The 15,346-nt window shown below is 39.2% G+C and overlaps 1 long non-coding RNA gene across 1 annotated transcript in view; it reads left to right on the forward strand.

The window, feature by feature from the left end:
* The first annotated feature begins 856 nt into the window (after positions 1–856).
* Positions 857–15,346, forward strand: part of LOC136564060 (uncharacterized) — a 188,430-nt gene continuing 173,940 nt past the window's right edge. Inside the window, exon 1 of the long non-coding RNA XR_010784676.1 lies at positions 857–932. This is a non-coding gene — a long non-coding RNA (uncharacterized lncRNA). The remainder of the gene's footprint in view (positions 933–15,346) is intronic.

Raw genomic sequence — 15,346 nt, forward strand, 5'->3', positions numbered from 1 at the left:
AAGAAAATACTTCAGCACAGTAATAGTAACAGAATCCTAATGTTCTATGTGGTATCAGATGGTGAAGAGTGGTGGTTTTTTAAAGCAGTGATTGGTGTAAAAAATCAGAATTTAAAGACTTTCTCTGTGGCAGTTGTTTTTGTAATTTTGTTTGAATGCCTTTAATCCTGTTCCCACTGTGTAAAATAAATCACTGGCATAATTACTGGTGTTCCTAAAGGCTGGTTGTGGCCTTTAGAAACTGGGCCAGAGCAAATAAAGTCAGTTTGACTGTACATTGCTTTTTGAAAAGGTAGTCTTTGTTGTATTTTCTTGTGAAGCAGTCAGGAACTGCAGCCCAGTTACATCTAGACCCTACACACTGGTTGCTTATCCCTATAATGACAATAAGAAGCCTCTTGGTTGACTTTTTGTGGGCATAAATCAAGTTATTTTCTTGTCCTTGTTTGAAACAGGAAAACTGAGTAGAGGGGGAAAAGCCAAGCAGCTCAGTTAAGAGATTAAGCTTTCATAAGAGGCTGGGATGAAGCCATATAATAAATTTTAGGCTGAAGACCTTTCAAAGAGAGGCTTGGAAGGAGAGCAGAGATTGGAGGTTTGGCTTCATATCCACACAGAGTTGCTCGGTGTAATCTATAGGGAAAAAGTGATTGCTTGCAAGGGTATTGTGGACTGAAGGAAGAATATGATATATTGAAATTTTGTTAATATTTTTAGTTTGGAAGATTATCTGGACTCAAATAAGCTTGTCCTCTCATCTGCAACTATAGAAGTTGGAGGAAGGTTTGTTCAGTGAAACATGATTGTTTTTCAGTTTTCTGTTTTTGTTTTTTTAATAGGAGAGCAGGGAGTTGTACACTGCTGTCAAGAAGATGGTAATCAAGGGCAAGATGTAAATCACGAGTTAAGTATTCAAGAGTAACAGATCTGAGGTAAGATGGCATTCAGTTTTCAGAGATGCTTGAGCTCCTTTTTGTGCCACTGGAAGTACTGGAGGTTGTAGTGCTGAGAGCACATTGATTGCACAGCCTTCCAACTCTGCTTCCCCTGGGCACGCTGGGGTGGGACCATGCTGTTGATTCCTGTAATTGTCTCAGTTCTGTGCACTCTCCTTTTGCTCTGCTGTTTTCTGCTATTCCAGAGACTCAGTTTACATTTACACTGGCTCATTACACAAGGCTACCTTTAAAATACATTAGGATTCCTTATACTGTGATTTGAGGGATGCTTTGTTCTTCCTTTCCTAATTGATGCAATGAGAGCTGTCTGCAGAGACATCAGTATTAAACATCAGAAGAGAGTTTTGGAAGTAGAGCATGCATCTGATGAGCCATGTGAGAGTGTTGCAGGGAAAGACATCTCTGCTGGCATTAATAAATGAAAACAGCCCACCTTGTTTGAACAGAGAAACAAATGAAACATTTGTAGCCTTGGTGATTTGGATGCTGGCAGAGAAGTTTTGTCACTCCTTTGACTTCAGACACTGTCTTAAAATTTTCTCTCAGAATATGTACCAAAGAAAAAGGAAGGCAAGGTCTGTTTTTTATTTCTTTACATGTTCAGCAGGAAGACAGTGATTTGTATTCAGACACATCATCTTGTTACATTACACAGTGTAATCCCATGAAGTGTGATAGGTCTTGAAAGATGAAAAGTCTCTGTGGGACAGTCACTCTTGGGGAATTCACTTATCAGTTTGTATCATGGCTTTCCAAGTCAAATCAGAGCTGCAGAAATCCCAACATCTGTGGTGCATGCTCTTACTTTTTAAAAATCAAATACAAACATGAGCAGTAGGACTCCTGTTCCTGAGCTGTAATGTGTGAGCTTTGTCATAGTGTCATTAATATTTTGTGTTTCTCAGCACATGCTGACTGTTTGGCATTTGGGCTTTGCAGGGGCTCGTGCAAATGTTGCCTTCAGTTCCTGTGTTATGTGAATTCATTCCTTTTGTATCACTTCCCACCCCCAAGTTTTGTTATCATTTGTAGCTTCTAGTGGAGCCAGGCTCAGAGTCAAGTGCAAGCGGAGAAGTGAAGTGTTCATCTGACTCTGCACGAAAGGCTTGCGTGCGTGAATTTCAGACTCAGCACAAACCCTTAAGGCCTTGAAATTTGCTTATGTCACATACCTGCACAAAGCTCTGCAGAATTTAGAAGTCTTTTTACTCTGGGTTTGTCACATAATTTGGAGGTTTAATTACACTCACGAAACTGCTGAGGTTATTAGAATTCCCTGTGTTTCGTTAGCTGCAGGTGAGGCAAGGGAAGGCTGCAGAAAGAGTTGTGGTAAGACTTTTGCTTAATATGCTGAGATCTTCCACGTTTTTCCCATGACAGCTTGTCTGCCAGGTTACATTCCTGAGCCTCAAATATCACTGCAGCTAGACATCTCTTGAAACCTGACCCATTTATTCCATTCCTACTCATCACATTTTGGTGTGGAGGCTCAAATCTAAGTTTTCTGCACAGGAAAAAGTTGGAGGAAAACACATTTTTACATTAGTTTTCCCTGAGGGGGGCAGAAAAGCTGCTCTGCAAAGTGGAAATTTTCTGATGAAGCACAATTTGTTCAGATCTCAGGGTGCTGCAGATAAAAGCATGAGAAGAATGGAAGACAGTAAGAACAAACTTCTCACTTTGATGAAATTTGCTTTGTGGTGATGGGGCAAATTCAATTTGCAAATTCAAATCAGGTCCTAAAAACATATTGAGTGAAATAAACAAATGTTGCTTTATTGAAACATTTTAACCTGAGCATCTTAAGCATCATGATTTCTGCATACATGGAAGACCTTAAGAAAATCTCACTGTTTTGTTTAAGGTTTTCAGATTCAGAAAGTGAATGAAATTAAATGAAATTTAGCCTGGAGTAGAATACCCTGCAGAATGTGTCTGTGTGCTCTTGAATGAGTGTGTAACTGCAGTGGAGGCTCCCCTTAGCCAGCTCTCTCCATATGGGTGAATTTACCTGGGCTGTCTCATCCCAGAAGGCAGCAACAGCTGGTGGTGTTATGTCAGAAAATGGAAAATAACTTCAGAGACTCAAAGTCACTCTCCAGCTTCAAAGCCAGATATGTAAGACAAGTGAGGGAATGGCAGATTGCAGCAAATCAGTCTTTGATTAATATCTCCTGGGCTGTTCAAACAAATTTGCAATTTTTACGAAATACAAGCTCGGTGTGCTTCATTGATGAGAACAGCATGTATCTTATTTTTATGCCCAGATCTCACTGCAGACTAATGCCACCTGGCATCAGTGCTGTCTTGAAGCTTTTCTTCAGTTCATTCAACTCTTGATTTTGCAGCTGCTGATGCTTTTTGAGTGCCCCCTCCTCAGTTGATTATATAAACTTTTCTTATGAACTGCAGAAAGCAATGCTTCCAAAAGGAGTAGGATGGCATTTCATGTGTGATGAGCCCTCAGCTGGCTCTCGGGAGGAGCTGAACTTAGAGGTTTCTCTTTGACTCCTCACATCTTCTTCTGTAGCTTCAAAACCAGCAGTGGTGAGAGATTGATTTTAAATGCCCCTGAGACTTCCCAGGGAGATGTTGATGTAGTTCTTGCAAGAACTGGGCTTTGTTCCTGTGAGCCCTTTGCCCATCCTGGGCTGGGATCAGCAGGGCCATGCTTTTCTGTTATCCAGTGGAACAGCTGTGCTCCTGGAATAAGCTGCTGCTGGGGCTTTGTAAACACTCTGCTCTTCCACATCTCACCTCAAGGCTGGACAAATAAAATGGCATTAGTAATGTTATGTGATGCAGCTATCAGTTCCATGCCAAGTGGAATATCTCTTGAATTATCAGTTTGTGCAGCTGTGGTACAGCTATTATGGAAGATCCCTGAGGATTTTCATAGGCAATATGGACAAGGATGGCTCTTAAATTTTGCATTCAGGCATAGTTCAACTGTCACTAAGAAATAAAGGTCACTATAGAAACTGGAGTGAAATGTGAAGGCTAAATTAAGAGAAAGGTCCACAGGCAAGTAACAACACTGTTCTGACTGTCTGATGAAGACAGACATAAGCATGTCTACATGCACACATTTGCTTTTCTGATCTGTGCAGTGTTTTTAAGTGGATCTTCAGTTCTCCTAGGAAACCATCATTAGGCTAATTGAAATGCTACCTTTAAAAGCGACAAATGTCATGATACATCTTAAAGGCTTTCAAAGAATCCAATGACATTCATGCTAGGAAATAAGGTACAGTCTATATAAACATTTCAAGCACTGTGAGAAAAACTGTGAATGTTTCCTAAGCCAGTAGACTTTCCTTGTATTTTAAACTAAGGTTTTGAATTATTTAAATTATTTTACAGTGTTTCCCAGCAAGGTGAGGGTAGAAGTAGGACTCAGTCCAGAGAAATGATTTTTCTTTCTAGGGAGTATTTAGCAATGGGAGCTTTTTGATTCTCTTTAGAGAGGAAATGGCTCACAGAATAGTTACTACCACTATTAGTGTCATGTCAATTGAGATAATGTTCATCTTCTCATTAAAGAAGAACATGCAACTAGAAGTCTGTTATATCTTTATGGAGCTCCTTCTCTTGTTGAATGTTTTACTCATTCACACCAGGCAGCCAAATTCTCTAGTACATATATGTGCTTTAGGATAAAAGATGCATATGTTAGAAAGAGAATTGGCCAACAGTCAGGGAACTTTACTGAAAAGACTGATTCTTTTTTCCTGTCAATAACTAAAAAACAGTTCTAACAGAAGCCTGATATAACTTTGCTGTCATGGTGGTATTTGGGGAAGAACTTGGGGTTTGTAGGCTATTTATGACTGTCCTTCTGAACAGTGTTAGAGGGGATTAAGTAGAAAATTTTTTGTCATAGCACCTTTTTTCTTATCATGGGATGGGAATGGCATTGTCCTTCCTTCACAAGACCAGCAAAAGTCCATTTGGCTTCCTCTGAGGATAAAATGTGGTCCAATTTTGTTAAAGAATGTATTTATTCTTAGTCCTAACTTTTGCTTAATGGCTTGAAAATAGACACACATTTTAATCAAATTTGGTCCGTTTTTTCCCTACAGATGGTGCTATTTTCCCATGAAAAATCTTAAAAGTTTGAAAAATCAAATGGCTTCAATGCCAATTCATTTTTAGCCCAAAGAAAAAAGCCAGGCTACTGCAAGAACTGTTAGACTATGAAGCTGTGTTGCTGTGGTAGTGGATGGAAAGGAAATGGAAGCTCCCCAGTTCCAAAGCTGTCCCTCTCTATTTTGTCTAACCAGCCTCTCAATCTGAGCTCTGAAGTGCTGTCACATACTGGAATAGGCTCATACAGTGCTGGGATTTATTTCTGTGAAACTAAATTTTGTTATTAATTGCTCATGCATGCAAACAAGTGGAAAATATGGCTTCCAGAACTTTCTGGGCTTTTGTATTTCTGAATCTATTTTATCCCTCATTCTTTGTCATCACCCACTCTTTTATTGCTTTTGAAATATCCTATGGTCAGACAGGGAGGTGACCGTTCATTCCCAATGCAGGAACTAAACAAGTCTGACTGTTCTCTCCAAGTAGGAGTTGAATGTATTAAATATGGTGGACAGAGACTGAACACTGACAGGAATCTTGTGCTTCTCAGTCCTTCTCAGTCTCCTGGTACAACCTCACAGAACTTGGGTGATGGTCAGCCTGATGATCTGGTCTGAATGATGCATTCTCACTCTACCTTTTTCTTTTTCTGCTGACAGACCATTGATTCCATGTGCTTCTCTTGGAAAAATGTCTGCAGCTATTTCGAACACGTAACACAACGTGAGTGATCCAGCTCGTTTCATGAGATGTGGCTGCTGTGTCAGGCAGGTGTAAAATTATCTGTGAGGCCACTCCTTGTAATAACAGCCTGTTGCCCCACTTGTGCCACTCAGTACTTTTTCATTTCTGCCTTGTCTTGGGTATAAGTGCAGCTTGCAGTCTCCTGGATTGCCAGTCATACCAAGAGCTGTTATGTGGGGAAAAAAGGAATTTGATACCTCTATCAAAAAGTGCCCCCAAAAGTTTTTACATTTAAAGTCAAAGTCAATTCTAAAAAGGCAGCAACAGCCCATATTGTGTTTGCTGCCACTTTCTGAAAATCCCATTCCTGGTGTGTGCTGTGAACAGGTCTTGTTGGTGCTGATTCAGGCTCAGTCTGAATCAGAAATTTGTCAGGACAAATTTCCGAGACAGAACCTGAAATGTCAACAGGGCAGTGCTGATACTGGGAGGAGTTGCCCTTCTCTGGAATCACACAGTGGGAGAGCAGAAAGCAAATCTCATTTCTCCTCATTTCAGACCAGTGAGGGTTTTGTTTTGCGTTTTTGTTGGGTTTTTTTTAAACTCAGTGTGTGTCACAGGCTGGCGAAGGCTGAATGTGTCCCTCTGTGGAGACAGTCGCTGCTGGAAACAGGCTGTCACCAGCAGAGTGTGTGACCAAAACAATACAGTTTTCTTTCTTTCCCATTTTTGTCCTTTCAGAACAACTCCTAGATGTTCTGTATACTGGCAGGCAGGAGGAAAAGACAGATGGTGTGACAGTGGGAGAACAGTCTATTTTAGCACTAATAAAAATGGGTCCGGAGATTCATATATGGCAAAAAAATTATAAACTGGGCATAGCAGGGATAAAGCAAGATAAGCAGTGACCTTTCAGTGTTAGAGCTGCACAGGGTTTGTTTTTTTCTTTTGCATTTGAAATTTAGAGTTTTCAATTCTCCTACTGCAAAATACCTATTAAAATTATGCTAGTCCTGGTGTACAGTTTAACTCAAATTTCAAATATTATTGAGCAAAATATAGTTTGGTTACGGAAAGTAAAATATTCTCCTGTTCAAAAAGGTTTTTTTCCCACCTGCGTCAGTCCTAAATCTGCTTGGTCTGTGCATTTTGTGTGTATCAAAAACAGGAATAAAAATGGATGTTACCCCCAATCTGTGAACTTTGATGAGTTCCTGACAGCTCACCTGTCCTGGCTTTATGCAGTTCTGAGGAGTCAATAACAGCTGGGAAGGAGAGTGTCCATTGCAATTCCTGAGGGAATTCTCCTGTGTAGCAAGGGAGAATTTGAGGGTTTCCCCCTTTGGCAGTAGTGCAGGTTTCACTGTGAGGGCATGAGGAAGAGTCTTGCATGGGCTCTTGTGGAAGGAAAATAATGGGATTTCTTGTTCAGTCAGTCATAAAGTCTCACCTCCTCCTTTGTATTGAGGTTCCTGTAGCCCTGGGGATTTTATATCAGTCTGCAGCATTGGTAGCTGTAACTGCTGGAGGGGATAAAGGTTGTTAAAATTAAATTATGCTTCCTCTTTAGAGACCTTTTACAGGTCAGCATAGCTAGGCCTGTCTTGACTGTTTTCTTTGAAGGAATTCACTTTAAACTTCGCTGAAATTAGCACATCTGCCAGGAGCAAAGGGGATACATGGGCAAGAGGAGATGGATTGCAAAGAAGTTATCACTTCTGTTGCTCAATGCCAACAATGTCTATCTTCTCATTGGTAGAAAGGAAAATATTTCCTCTCTTTTTAAATATAACCACAGTTAATTCCCTGTAGCTATCACTTGACATCTCACAGATTTGACATCTGCAAACTGATTTAATTAATATTTGAGCTACCTTTCACAAGTGTATAGCACTTCCAACATACAGAAGTGCCAAGTCTTTAGTTGATAAAATAAGTTGTTTCCAGAGTTTCTAAAGATAAAATCATTTAATTAAGTCACCTTTTCTGTTTGCTTCTGATTTAGTTCTCAAACTAACACCTACAAATGTCTGAGAAAAACCCCCCACTGTCACTTTTCTCATCAGTGTCATTACTTGAAAAGAAATGTCTGACTTTTATGGACAGCCCCATCAGGGTCAGCAGAATGTAAGATGCTGAGAGAATCAGTATGGATATTCCTGGGAAGATGCTCTCTGCCTGCAGAGATCCTGCGGCCCACATTTGCTGCACTTTGAGAAGTTTGGTGCAGGGCTCCATTAACTGAGTTGGAAGAACAGCTTTGTGTTCTATACTACTGTTCCCAAACTGCCCTCAAGGATGGAAGAGGGGGATAAAAGAAACAGTGTGGAAGGAAGGAAGTAACAGAAGCCCAATTCAGCTCTCATGGAAGTCTCCAGGAATTTTTCCGACGACTTCATGGGAACTGAATTAAGTTGCTGATGAGAAGCCATGTTCACAAAACTCCAGACCTCCTCTTCTATTCTACATCTGCACTGGATCTGTTGAATTTATTAGGAATAAAAATCTAGTTTACAACATGTGGAAAATAGAGGGGGTGAAGGTTATGAGAAAACCCCAACTTATTGATGTGGGAGTGGAGACCTCTTGCAAAATGGACTGTTTCAAATGTACTAAAAACATGTTCCCCCCAGCACCCAACGCCTTCCTGCATTCATAGTCCCTGACTTCATCAGTTTCACAGCATTACTTTTCAATCAGCAAACATCATAAACACAGGAAGGCAGATTTATGGCTGTTTATTAGCCAGCACCATTACTGTATTTACTGTAGTGTGAAAAAGGAAATCGGGGAAAAGTGCTATAAATCTCAGTGGCTGCAACCCAGATGCATTTATTTACTTACTGGATACTTCCCTAGTAGCTTAGCAGATGCCTGCTAGTTTACACTTATATTTTGAGCATATCAGCAGAATGCTCTAGAGGGATGGGTGTTAAAATCCTGCTGGGGTCTGTTGTGGGCACTGCTAGGAAGGAGCGACTGAAATGTGTTCAGTTTAAGCAGCTAAAATAGTTATTGAAGAAACACCAAGGTGTTGACTGATCACTGTGTGTTTAAAGGGAGTATATTTATAAATCTGGAAGTATATAAATATGCCATATTGCAATAACAACAGATAAACATCTGGATCTTAAAATAATACGAATAAAAGCAAAACTCCTGAGTTGTTAACATGAAGATATTCTCTGTTCAAAGAGGAACCAAAATCCTCAAATCTTATCTAAAGTCCTGGAGCTGAAATATCCCACCTGTGCTGTGCAGGGCGCTGGTATCAGATGGCAAATTCTGTTTCCTGCAGGCCAGACCCAAAGGTTGTACTTTACCATAGAAGATATAATTGTAATTTATTCTAAGACAGTAAGTCATCTGCTCCTGGATGACCTATTTCTATCTGCACTCAAAAAAAAAAAAAGTTATTTTGGGCATGGCTGTTTTCTAATGATCAAAAATGCACAAATACTTCCTTACAGAACACTTCTGCATTGTTCCCAGTAAACATGTCTTCTTTAAAGTAAAGAACATGACTTCAGCAAATGTTGCATTGTCTATGCCTGTTCTTTACACCTTCATTATCTAGAAAAATCTGCTTAATGACTGGAAGTTAAATTGAATGTGTTTAGACCTCAAGTGTCTGAAAGTTCTATTTAATTTATCAACTTTCCAATAAAAGCACTACTTACTTTATTCAGTTCAGATTTGTGGTCAGATGCAAAAGCTGTATCTAGATGTGTGGTTGAAGTCCAAATGTATTTTTCCTAAAGGGAAATCATGAATCTATTCAAACCAGTTGAAATATCTTCACTTATCTTCAGTGAATCAGGAATTAAGTTCACCCCAAAACCTAGAGGGTTTTAATTTTTACTATTTTTTCCTTCTTACGATTGGCTCTTATTGTTAATGCTGTTTTTAAAATGAACAGTAAAATGCAAAGAGTATAAATTATAGATGAACAGTTTCAATGAGGCTGTTGATTGCAATGACTGAAATCTAATTAAGCAGTTTAAGATCTAAGTGATATTATTATTAAAGAATTATGTTAACAGAGCATTTGATCAGTCTCATAATTTGTTTTATGTGAATTATACTTAGGAGATAATGTGATTCCAAGTGACAAAAAGCTCAGTTCTGTTTCTTCCCTCTTTTTTAGAGAAAACTAATATGCTATATTTAAATTGAAATAAATTGACAGAGAGGTCTCCTGGAAACAAAAGCACTATTTTGGCATCTTAACTTTAACTGACTTCATATAAATACTAGTAGTGACTACAGGGTTTGAGATGACATTGTGAAGTACTTTTAAAACAGGAACGGAAATGTCTGCAGATGAATATATGCAAATACATGTATATTTTTACACAGATATGCTAATTTGTTATGATGACAGACTTATTAGCAGTAGCAAGCAAAGTGGTTGTGCCACACTACCTTTTTGACTGTGAAATCTGTAAACATCCACTTTTTAATTTAAAATAATTCAGTGTATTTTCTAAATCAATGGGAATCCACTGGGAAGACATTTATTATTTCATTTACCAGTACAGTTCATACAAATTTCTGAACACATTGGATTCCTGTGTGATGCAGCTAAGTAGCAATCGTGGGGCCAGTGTGCTAGATAAATCTATCCCTTATTTTTGGAATTCAGGTCTGTGCTTGGTGACTCTGGGAGTCAGCCTTGTTCTGGCTGGAATTAATGTTTGTGCTTTTCTCCCTCTCTGAATTCCATCAGTCCCATCTCTGCCGGGTCCCAGCAGAGCATCTCCTCCAGAGTCAGGAGACAATTCAGCATACCTGGGCTAATCACACATTATACTGTCTTGTTGCTTGTGCACAGATGTTGTCTAGCAGAGGTGTCCCAAATTTCACTGTAAACTTATTTCTGTGAGCATCCTTTCCACACCTCAGTGCCCACTCCCCTTGCCTTGGATGCTGAAGTGCTCCTTTAAGGTTTAACCCTGTTTGTGTCCATAGAATGTGAGTTTTGTCCCACCTGCCACAGACAGCTCAGAATATCTTGGTCAGCCCACAGAAAGAATAAGTAATTGGAGGAACTGAAAAAAGACAAAACAGGAATCATTTTAGATACAACTGGACACCAAGAATTAGCAAAATACTGTATTTTTTTTGTTGGATTCCTTTGATTTTTACTCTGTAGCTCTAAGTTTGTTCCTTGGTTACCATGAAAGGAAACCAGCAGGATTTCAGTCTTAAAATTTCAGTGTCATATAACTGTGGGTTTGTTTGAAACCAACTGTTACATTTCAGTGCACAGCCTGACGAGTACCCTGGGGAAATGGGCACAATTCCAGGGAGACAATCTCGTTCCCAGGTTAAATGTGTTGTGCTGTGGTTGCTGCTGCCTTGACCCTATTTTGGATGCAAGGACCATGTCACAGCATTGCCATTTCCCTGCCCACCTCTCCCTGCCTCTCTCCCATGGACATGCCAGGGATTGTTGAATCAGCTCCTGGAATACTCTTGATAAAAACAGCCCCAATTCTGCTGCTGCCTGTGCCCTCCCAGTTTTTGAACATCAGTAATTTTGATTTAATTGAAATATTGTTTCAGTGAGTTACTTGTAATAGATGGTCTCTGGCATATATTTATTTTTTAAGCTTTCAAACCAAACAAGGCAAGGGATGAGGGAGCAAATTATGGGGAATGAGATGGACTTGAACAGAGGAGGGCTGAGGGTGACAACACTGCAAAGGAAAGAGAAAGTCATGAAACAAAAGGAGACAAAGCAAGTGTGGCTGGATGATTCACTCTTTGCTGGGCTATTGCTTTGTGTGTGGCAGGACTCACAGCAATAACCAAACCTTTATTCCTAACTCTGCCCCTTTAAATTTGTTGTGCCTTTTCTCACATGGCTCATTCTGTATCATTCCTTGAAGACAATCTCTAATGAGCCAAAATGTACGGTATTGTTTTGAACCCATTCTTGGTTTTCTTTTCATGTCTGGAAGGATGGAAAATTAATTTTGCTCTTGGTCTGGTTCAAAATCTTCTTCCCACACTGTGGAGCCTGGATGTGGTGTTGGAAGATAGTATGGTCTGGCTGCAAGCATCAAAGTGAGATCCAAAGGGCAAGCAGCTTTAAATATTTAACTACTAATAATCTGGTTCATAAAACTGACTGGGTGTTTATGGATGACAGCATTGATACTTTATGCTATTGATCTAACAGATGCAGTTAATTCTGTATTTTTAGAATATAAAAATATGCAAAAGTCATTCTTGATAGATAAAAAGAAACAACTCAGCCAAGTGCTTTTAAATGTTGATGTGTCAGCAGCCTTGCTATCTGTCATTAGCATTTTTTTCTTTATATCTTAAATTTAATCAATACTTTTCTGAGGTTATGATCAAGAGGCATAAAACATTTTACAAATTCTGTTTGCATGTGATAGATTTTGTGTTCTATGATGGCTCTGATCTAATAGGGGATCCAGCAGCATTAGTAACTACTGACAGACTCTGACTTAAGTTAAAGGTGAATGGCCACTTCTGGTGTTTCAAGTTTTAAGCATTAAGCTAAACATGGTTTTAAAGAGATTTAATTTTCATTGGTCCGAACTGAGTTCCTCCCAGAAATCCAACAACCACTGAGGTGTCCCAACTCAACCTTTTCATTGGGAATCACAAGATTTCCATAAGACTTTTCAGGCTTACTGCTTCCAAAACACCTTGAGATTCTTAAGCTCAGGTACAATGGAAGAAGAATTGTTTTGTTAGTGTGTGAAGTGACATGTTGATAGATAGGTACCTCCTGAGTGGTGGTTTCAAATATTAAATGATGATTATCCAGAGCTCCAAGGCACTGATTCTTTGAGAGGGCTTTCAATTTTGTGGGAGTAGAGTGACAGGGGCTGATTTCAGCTGATTAATTCTGAGCTACTAATCTGTACATTCTTTGTTCTTGACAAATTGTATAAATTAAGTTCTGAGGAGAAAGGACCATCCTTAAATCTGAGAGCAATAAAGAGCCTGGTCGAGAGGAACTTGCCCTAAGTGCTCCCTATCCTTCCTTCCTTGAGCATCTCCCAGTTCCAGACACAACCCACCACCCTTCAGCACTCTGTGGGAGAGAACTGTTGTGAATGCACTGTGTATGAAATTTAGGGAGAAATCCATGTCAGAAAAAGCACAGGATGTACACATGTACGATAAGCAATGTGAAAGAAGGAACCACAATTACCTTTGTCTATTGCTTATAGAAACAGCATATGATGAACCCATTCATGAAAAAATGAATAATTAAATGTTTATACTTGCAGAGTCCTAGGGAAATCCTGTACCTCTTTCTGTACCTCTTCAGGTAATGTTATCTTGTTATCTATCTCCCCAGGTCATGGGGAGAGCAGTAATTTGTGCAAGGGAGAGAACAAGCCCCAGTATGACTGTAGTACAGCTTGAACTTTAACTTTTGTTTTTGTGGAAGTATCAGTGATCTGCACAATCCCTCTCCATTTTTCTCCCCTCTAAAGGTCAGATAACACTTCTTCATTATGTTCTCTGTCTTTTATGCAAGCAGCTTCTGCTTGAAAATTTTCATGTGTCACTCATACATCTGTAGGTTGAAACATCTCTCTGAGGCATCCATCATTCACTCACAGCTGACACCTGGTCATAAAGGTGACCTATTTCATATTAAAAATCCATTTCCTTTCATTGTCACCACCAGGATATGTTCTACCTTTTCCCTTTCCTTGTCAGAAGTTTAGACTTAGGGGTTAGACTGAAGATTCTTTGAAGGTAAAAGGATGATTTTTTTATTCTTTGCATCACTGTATTCTGTCAATTTTATTTTAGTGCTGAGGAAAAATCCCCAAACAAACATTGCTTTCTGACAGAGAACACTAGAACACTGTCATACTGAAGGATCACACTTCGTATGCAATCCTGGTAAAATTGTTTCCACAGTGCAAAGAGTCTCATATGAATCTCATAAATTACAAGGTATCATATTATGTTATTGGAGTTCCTCGTGGGATTTCAGTGCCTTGTTTTTTTTTATATTCCTTGGAACATGGTGCTGAATTGTGGAAAAATTAATTAAAAGAGGAATTTTAAGATGAGAGATCTTCTGTATGTTACAGAAGTCTGTGTTATGCAAAAGAAAACAGTATGCATAACCTACCATGTTCCTGACATCTCTTGGAATTGTTGAGCAAAACAGTCTGTGTTCACATTTTAGGAGACACAATAATTCTCCAAAAGTTGCAATCTGTCTTTGGAGAACCCACAGGTTTGTCACTGAATTTCATTATCAATCAAGGCATTTTTGTGGGGAAAAAAAGGTGCCTTGAAGAGAACTATATGTAAGAAGAGGAGGATAATCTTCAGGATAAAGATGCTGCTTCTGTTATGAAGTGCTCAGCACTTGATCAAATTTAGCTGTAGTGTGTATTGAATTAGAATTTACTTTTATTTTGGAGTTTTAAATTCCTTTTTTCTCCTCTACTTACCACTATCGTTTCTTCTCAAAGTAGTAGAGAATAATATTTACTGCTTATTCATTACATAAATGATGCAGAAAATCTGTTCATCATAATGTTTAATGTCATGGTTTTGCAGTTTGGTTTTTCAGTTTTCAGTTTTGTTTGGTTTTTCAGTTTTGTTTGGTTTTTCAGTTTTGTTTGGTTTTTCAGTTTTGTTTGGTTTTTCAGTTTTCAAACTGAAACCACCACATCTTCCTATTTTTGAGCTACCTACTTTGGTTTTGCTTTATTGAAAATAGATAAACATGCACAGGGTAATTTGGATACATCTTTGTCATGGTAAAATCTGTACTAGTTTAATGTGGTTATCTGGGTTGTGATCAGTCTGGTCACTGGCATGATAAATACAGTGTTTTTTCCAAAGAAAAGTGGAAACTGAGAAGGTCATGTTGCTAGAAGAGAAAAAATCATGGAGAGAAATTGCAGGCTTTGGAAATCCAGTTGCCATTGTTCACCTCTCCTCGTGTAACCCTGATCCAGTGTAACACCATTACTCATCTGTGCGCCGCCTTCGGGATTTGTTCCACCACGTTCCACTGGACTTCTCGGGGGCTAATGGACCATTCACCCTGACTTACCACACCAGACACCAGGCCGAAGCAGAAATATTTTTTTTATGCTTGGCAGTCTTTTTGCTGGAAAATCTGGATTTGGAGCTTGTGAAGTAACCTTCAGTATTGTCATGAAGTATAAAAATTCCCATTACTCCCTGTCTCTCACAGCACTGAGACACTCACTGCCATGTCTGTCCTGAAGGATCATACTGTTCATGATTCCTTTTAGCTCTGACCTTGAGGGGATCTTATGAATCACTTTAAGTTTCATGAATTAATCTTAAAATTACGAAACAATGATGACTGTGGCAAAGGACAGCACATTTGAGAGACAAAACAAAAGAATAAAAAGGCTAACAGTGCTGGAAGCAGCAAAGCAACCACAGAAGGGTTTTATCAGGAATCAGAATGTGAATTCCAGCAGTGAGGTGCTACCCCTGTCTGAAACAAGAACTGTCAACTGTCTGAACACAAAATTCTGATGAGTTTGTACTCATCAGCCTAAGCAGAAGTTTGCCTAAGAGATACTTCATATTTTCATGGGGCAGTTTAGAGAAAC

The sequence above is a fragment of the Molothrus aeneus genome, chromosome 17 (assembly GCF_037042795.1).
Source record: "Molothrus aeneus isolate 106 chromosome 17, BPBGC_Maene_1.0, whole genome shotgun sequence".
In the NCBI taxonomy this organism is placed as follows: domain Eukaryota; kingdom Metazoa; phylum Chordata; class Aves; order Passeriformes; family Icteridae; genus Molothrus; species Molothrus aeneus.